The following is a 7,537-nucleotide window of genomic DNA, read 5'->3' on the forward strand; positions in this document are numbered from 1 at the left end:
AAAACCAATATACATCCTGCTATATCTCCCACATGGAAAATGCCAGGAGGCAAAAGTGGGGATTATGTTTAGACTTTCTCGGAACTGCTTCAAATCAACTAGATATCTTTGTGCTGTAAATCTCCCAACAGACAAAGGCAAAAGCAGCAAACATCTCGCTGTATGTCCCACATCCAAAGTGCCAAGAGAGTAATGTAGAGCTTGCTCTCCCTGTCTTTGAGTACAGTTTTCAGTGTCCCGGTTACCTCTTTGCTAACATTCTCTTCAGAGCTGCAGTGAAACCAGGAACCACGTGGAGAAGGCACCCACACTGAAAATGACTGGAAGGAACATTGGGGCTTCTTCTCAGTGTCTCTGATGTCGGGTTTCACTGTCCCGGGAAAGTCTCTGCTAACACCCTGCAGAGCGCAATGCCCAATATACAGAAACGTCTTGCGGTATCTCCTACAGGGAAAGTGCCAAGAGGGAATTCTCGATCTTGTTCTCAGTGTCTCTGAGAATTGCTCTGATTATCCGTGTGACCTCTTTGCTAAGACTCTCCAGAGAGCCTTCCTCAAAACCAACACACATCTTGACATATCTCCCGCATTGATCGCAGTGTCTCCAGAAACGGCATTCAAGGAGCCAGGAACTTTTCTGCCCACACTGTCCATTGAGTTGTCCTCAAAACCAATATACATCCTGCTATATCTCCCACATGGAAAATGCCAGGAGGCAAAAGTGGGGATTATGTTTAGACTTTCTCGGAACTGCTTCAAATCAACTAGATATCTTTGTGCTGTAAATCTCCCAACAGCCAAAGGCAAAAGCAGCAAACATCTCGCTGTATGTCCCACATCCAAAGTGCCAAGAGAGTAATGTAGAGCTTGCTCTCCCTGTCTTTGAGTACAGTTTTCAGTGTCCCGGTTACCTCTTTGCTAACATTCTCTTCAGAGCTGCAGTGAAACCAGGAACCACGTGGAGAAGGCACCCACACTGAAAATGACTGGAAGGAACATTGGGGCTTCTTCTCAGTGTCTCTGATGTCGGGTTTCACTGTCCCGGGAAAGTCTCTGCTAACACCCTGCAGAGCGCAGTGCCCAATATACAGAAACGTCTTGCGGTATCTCCTACAGGGAAAGTGCCAAGAGGGAATTCTCGATCTTGTTCTCAGTGTCTCTGAGAATTGCTCTGATTATCCGTGTGACCTCTTTGCTAAGACTCTCCAGAGAGCCTTCCTCAAAACCAACACACATCTTGACATATCTCCCGCATTGATCGCAGTGTCTCCAGAAACGGCATTCAAGGAGCCAGGAACTTTTCTGCCCACACTGTCCATTGAGTTGTCCTCAAAACCAATATACATCCTGCTATATCTCCCACATGGAAAATGCCAGGAGGCAAAAGTGGGGATTATGTTTAGACTTTCTCGGAACTGCTTCAAATCAACTAGATATCTTTGTGCTGTAAATCTCCCAACAGACAAACGCAAAAGCAGCAAACATCTCGCTGTATGTCCCACATCCAAAGTGCCAAGAGAGTAATGTAGAGCTTGCTCTCCCTGTCTTTGAGTACTGTTTTCAGTGTCCCGGTTACCTCTTTGCTAACATTCTCTTCAGAGCTGCAGTGAAACCAGGAACCACGTGGAGAAGGCACCCACACTGAAAATGACTGGAAGGAACATTGGGGCTTCTTCTCAGTGTCTCTGACATAGGGTTTCACTGTCCCGGGAAAGTCTCTGCTAACACCCTGCAGAGCGCAGTGCCCAATATACAGAAACATCTTGCGGTATCTCCTACAGGGAAAGTGCCAGGAGGAATTGTGGAGCTTGGTCTCAGTGTCTCTGAGAATTGCTCTGATTATCCGTGTGACCTCTTTGCTAAGACTCTCCAGAGAGCCTTCCTCAAAACCAACACACATCTTGACATATCTCCCTCATTGATCGCAGTGTCTCCAGAAACGGCATTCAAGGAGCCAGGAACTTTTCTGCCCACACTGTCCATTGAGTTGTCCTCAAAACCAATATACATCCTGCTATATCTCCCACATGGAAAATGCCAGGAGGCAAAAGTGGGGATTATGTTTAGACTTTCTCGGAACTGCTTCAAATCAACTAGATATCTTTGTGCTGTAAATCTCCCAACAGCCAAATGTAAAAGCAGCAAACATCTCGCTGTATGTCCCACATCCAAAGTGCCAAGAGAGTAATGTAGAGCTTGCTCTCCCTGTCTTTGAGTACAGTTTTCAGTGTCCCGGTTACCTCTTTGCTAACATTCTCTTCAGAGCTGCAGTGAAACCAGGAACCACGTGGAGAAGGCACCCACACTGAAAATGCCTGGAAGGAACATTGGGGCTTCTTCTCAGTGCTTCTGACATAGGGTTTCACTGTCCCGGGAAAGTCTCTGCTAACACCCTGCAGAGCGCAGTGCCCAATATACAGAAACGTCTTGCGGTATCTCCTACAGGGAAAGTGCCAAGAGGGAATTCTCGATCTTGTTCTCAGTGTCTCTGAGAATTGCTCTGATTATCCGTGTGACCTCTTTGCTAAGACTCTCCAGAGAGCCTTCCTCAAAACCAACACACATCTTGACATATCTCCCGCATTGATCGCAGTGTCTCCAGAAACGGCATTCAAGGAGCCAGGAACTTTTCTGCCCACACTGTCCATTGAGTTGTCCTCAAAACCAATATACATCCTGCTATATCTCCCACATGGAAAATGCCAGGAGGCAAAAGTGGGGATTATGTTTAGACTTTCTCGGAACTGCTTCAAATCAACTAGATATCTTTGTGCTGTAAATCTCCCAACAGCCAAATGTAAAAGCAGCAAACATCTCGCTGTATGTCCCACATCCAAAGTGCCAAGAGAGTAATGTAGAGCTTGCTCTCCCTGTCTTTGAGTACTGTTTTCAGTGTCCCGGTTACCTCTTTGCTAACATTCTCTTCAGAGCTGCAGTGAAACCAGGAACCACGTGGAGAAGGCACCCACACTGAAAATGCCTGGAAGGAACATTGGGGCTTCTTCTCAGTGCTTCTGACATAGGGTTTCACTGTCCCGGGAAAGTCTCTGCTAACACCCTGCAGAGCGCAGTGCCCAATATACAGAAACGTCTTGCGGTATCTCCTACAGGGAAAGTGCCAAGAGGGAATTCTCGATCTTGTTCTCAGTGTCTCTGAGAATTGCTCTGATTATCCGTGTGACCTCTTTGCTAAGACTCTCCAGAGAGCCTTCCTCAAAACCAACACACATCTTGACATATCTCCCACATTGATCGCAGTGTCTCCAGAAACGGCATTCAAGGAGCCAGGAACTTTTCTGCCCACACTGTCCATTGAGTTGTCCTCAAAACCAATATACATCCTGCTATATCTCCCACATGGAAAATGCCAGGAGGGAAAAGTGGGGCTTATGTTTAGACTTTCTCGGAACTGCTTCAAATCAACTAGATATCTTTGTGCTGTAAATCTCCCAACAGACAAAGGCAAAAGCAGCAAACATCTCGCTGTATGTCCCACATCCAAAGTGCCAAGAGAGTAATGTAGAGCTTGCTCTCCCTGTCTTTGAGTACAGTTTTCAGTGTCCCGGTTACCTCTTTGCTAACATTCTCTTCAGAGCTGCAGTGAAACCAGGAACCACGTGGAGAAGGCACCCACACTGAAAATGACTGGAAGGAACATTGGGGCTTCTTCTCAGTGTCTCTGACATAGGGTTTCACTGTCCCGGGAAAGTCTCTGCTAACACCCTGCAGAGCGCTGTGCCCAATATACAGAAACGTCTTGCGGTATCTCCTACAGGGAAAGTGCCAAGAGGGAATTCTCGATCTTGTTCTCAGTGTCTCTGAGAATTGCTCTGATTATCCGTGTGACCTCTTTGCTAAGACTCTCCAGAGAGCCTTCCTCAAAACCAACACACATCTTGACATATCTCCCGCATTGATCGCAGTGTCTCCAGAAACGGCATTCAAGGAGCCAGGAACTTTTCTGCCCACACTGTCCATTGAGTTGTCCTCAAAACCAATATACATCCTGCTATATCTCCCACATGGAAAATGCCAGGAGGGAAAAGTGGGGATTATGTTTAGACTTTCTCGGAACTGCTTCAAATCAACTAGATATCTTTGTGCTGTAAATCTCACAACAGCCAAACGCAAAAGCAGCAAACATCTCGCTGTATGTCCCACATCCAAAGTGCCAAGAGAGTAATGTAGAGCTTGCTCTCCCTGTCTTTGAGTACTGTTTTCAGTGTCCCGGTTACCTCTTTGCTAACATTCTCTTCAGAGCTGCAGTGAAACCAGGAACCATGTGGAGAAGGCACCCACACTGAAAATGACTGGAAGGAACATTGGGGCTTCTTCTCAGTGTCTCTGACATAGGGTTTCACTGTCCCGGGAAAGTCTCTGCTAACACCCTGCAGAGCGCAGTGCCCAATATACAGAAACATCTTGCGGTATCTCCTACAGGGAAAGTGCCAGGAGGAATTGTGGAGCTTGGTCTCAGTGTCTCTGAGAATTGCTCTGATTATCCGTGTGACCTCTTTGCTAAGACTCTCCAGAGAGCCTTCCTCAAAACCAACACACATCTTGACATATCTCCCTCATTGATCGCAGTGTCTCCAGAAACGGCATTCAAGGAGCCAGGAACTTTTCTGCCCACACTGTCCATTGAGTTGTCCTCAAAACCAATATACATCCTGCTATATCTCCCACATGGAAAATGCCAGGAGGCAAAAGTGGGGATTATGTTTAGACTTTCTCGGAACTGCTTCAAATCAACTAGATATCTTTGTGCTGTAAATCTCCCAACAGCCAAATGTAAAAGCAGCAAACATCTCGCTGTATGTCCCACATCCAAAGTGCCAAGAGAGTAATGTAGAGCTTGCTCTCCCTGTCTTTGAGTACAGTTTTCAGTGTCCCGGTTACCTCTTTGCTAACATTCTCTTCAGAGCTGCAGTGAAACCAGGAACCACGTGGAGAAGGCACCCACACTGAAAATGCCTGGAAGGAACATTGGGGCTTCTTCTCAGTGCTTCTGACATAGGGTTTCACTGTCCCGGGAAAGTCTCTGCTAACACCCTGCAGAGCGCAGTGCCCAATATACAGAAACGTCTTGCGGTATCTCCTACAGGGAAAGTGCCAAGAGGGAATTCTCGATCTTGTTCTCAGTGTCTCTGAGAATTGCTCTGATTATCCGTGTGACCTCTTTGCTAAGACTCTCCAGAGAGCCTTCCTCAAAACCAACACACATCTTGACATATCTCCCTCATTGATCGCAGTGTCTCCAGAAACGGCATTCAAGGAGCCAGGAACTTTTCTGCCCACACTGTCCATTGAGTTGTCCTCAAAACCAATATACATCCTGCTATATCTCCCACATGGAAAATGCCAGGAGGCAAAAGTGGGGATTATGTTTAGACTTTCTCGGAACTGCTTCAAATCAACTAGATATCTTTGTGCTGTAAATCTCACAACAGCCAAACGCAAAAGCAGCAAACATCTCGCTGTATGTCCCACATCCAAAGTGCCAAGAGAGTAATGTAGAGCTTGCTCTCCCTGTCTTTGAGTACTGTTTTCAGTGTCCCGGTTACCTCTTTGCTAACATTCTCTTCAGAGCTGCAGTGAAACCAGGAACCACGTGGAGAAGGCACCCACACTGAAAATGACTGGAAGGAACATTGGGGCTTCTTCTCAGTGTCTCTGACATAGGGTTTCACTGTCCCGGGAAAGTCTCTGCTAACACCCTGCAGAGCGCAGTGCCCAATATACAGAAACATCTTGCGGTATCTCCTACAGGGAAAGTGCCAGGAGGAATTGTGGAGCTTGGTCTCAGTGTCTCTGAGAATTGCTCTGATTATCCGTGTGACCTCTTTGCTAAGACTCTCCAGAGAGCCTTCCTCAAAACCAACACACATCTTGACATATCTCCCTCATTGATCGCAGTGTCTCCAGAAACGGCATTCAAGGAGCCAGGAACTTTTCTGCCCACACTGTCCATTGAGTTGTCCTCAAAACCAATATACATCCTGCTATATCTCCCACATGGAAAATGCCAGGAGGCAAAAGTGGGGATTATGTTTAGACTTTCTCGGAACTGCTTCAAATCAACTAGATATCTTTGTGCTGTAAATCTCCCAACAGCCAAATGTAAAAGCAGCAAACATCTCGCTGTATGTCCCACATCCAAAGTGCCAAGAGAGTAATGTAGAGCTTGCTCTCCCTGTCTTTGAGTACAGTTTTCAGTGTCCCGGTTACCTCTTTGCTAACATTCTCTTCAGAGCTGCAGTGAAACCAGGAACCACGTGGAGAAGGCACCCACACTGAAAATGCCTGGAAGGAACATTGGGGCTTCTTCTCAGTGCTTCTGACATAGGGTTTCACTGTCCCGGGAAAGTCTCTGCTAACACCCTGCAGAGCGCAGTGCCCAATATACAGAAACGTCTTGCGGTATCTCCTACAGGGAAAGTGCCAAGAGGGAATTCTCGATCTTGTTCTCAGTGTCTCTGAGAATTGCTCTGATTATCCGTGTGACCTCTTTGCTAAGACTCTCCAGAGAGCCTTCCTCAAAACCAACACACATCTTGACATATCTCCCGCATTGATCGCAGTGTCTCCAGAAACGGCATTCAAGGAGCCAGGAACTTTTCTGCCCACACTGTCCATTGAGTTGTCCTCAAAACCAATATACATCCTGCTATATCTCCCACATGGAAAATGCCAGGAGGCAAAAGTGGGGATTATGTTTAGACTTTCTCGGAACTGCTTCAAATCAACTAGATATCTTTGTGCTGTAAATCTCACAACAGCCAAACGCAAAAGCAGCAAACATCTCGCTGTATGTCCCACATACAAAGTGCCAAGAGAGTAATGTAGAGCTTGCTCTCCCTGTCTTTGAGTACTGTTTTCAGTGTCCCGGTTACCTCTTTGCTAACATTCTCTTCAGAGCTGCAGTGAAACCAGGAACCACGTGGAGAAGGCACCCACACTGAAAATGACTGGAAGGAACATTGGGGCTTCTTCTCAGTGTCTCTGACATAGGGTTTCACTGTCCCGGGAAAGTCTCTGCTAACACCCTGCAGAGCGCAGTGCCCAATATACAGAAACATCTTGCGGTATCTCCTACAGGGAAAGTGCCAGGAGGAATTGTGGAGCTTGGTCTCAGTGTCTCTGAGAATTGCTCTGATTATCCGTGTGACCTCTTTGCTAAGACTCTCCAGAGAGCCGTCCTCAAAACCAACACACATCTTGACATATCTCCCTCATTGATCGCAGTGTCTCCAGAAACGGCATTCAAGGAGCCAGGAACTTTTCTGCCCACACTGTCCATTGAGTTGTCCTCAAAACCAATATACATCCTGCTATATCTCCCACATGGAAAATGCCAGGAGGCAAAAGTGGGGATTATGTTTAGACTTTCTCGGAACTGCTTCAAATCAACTAGATATCTTTGTGCTGTAAATCTCCCAACAGCCAAATGTAAAAGCAGCAAACATCTCGCTGTATGTCCCACATCCAAAGTGCCAAGAGAGTAATGTAGAGCTTGCTCTCCCTGTCTTTGAGTACAG

The sequence above is a fragment of the Larus michahellis genome, unplaced genomic scaffold (assembly GCF_964199755.1).
Source record: "Larus michahellis unplaced genomic scaffold, bLarMic1.1 SCAFFOLD_26, whole genome shotgun sequence".
NCBI classification, from domain to species: domain Eukaryota; kingdom Metazoa; phylum Chordata; class Aves; order Charadriiformes; family Laridae; genus Larus; species Larus michahellis.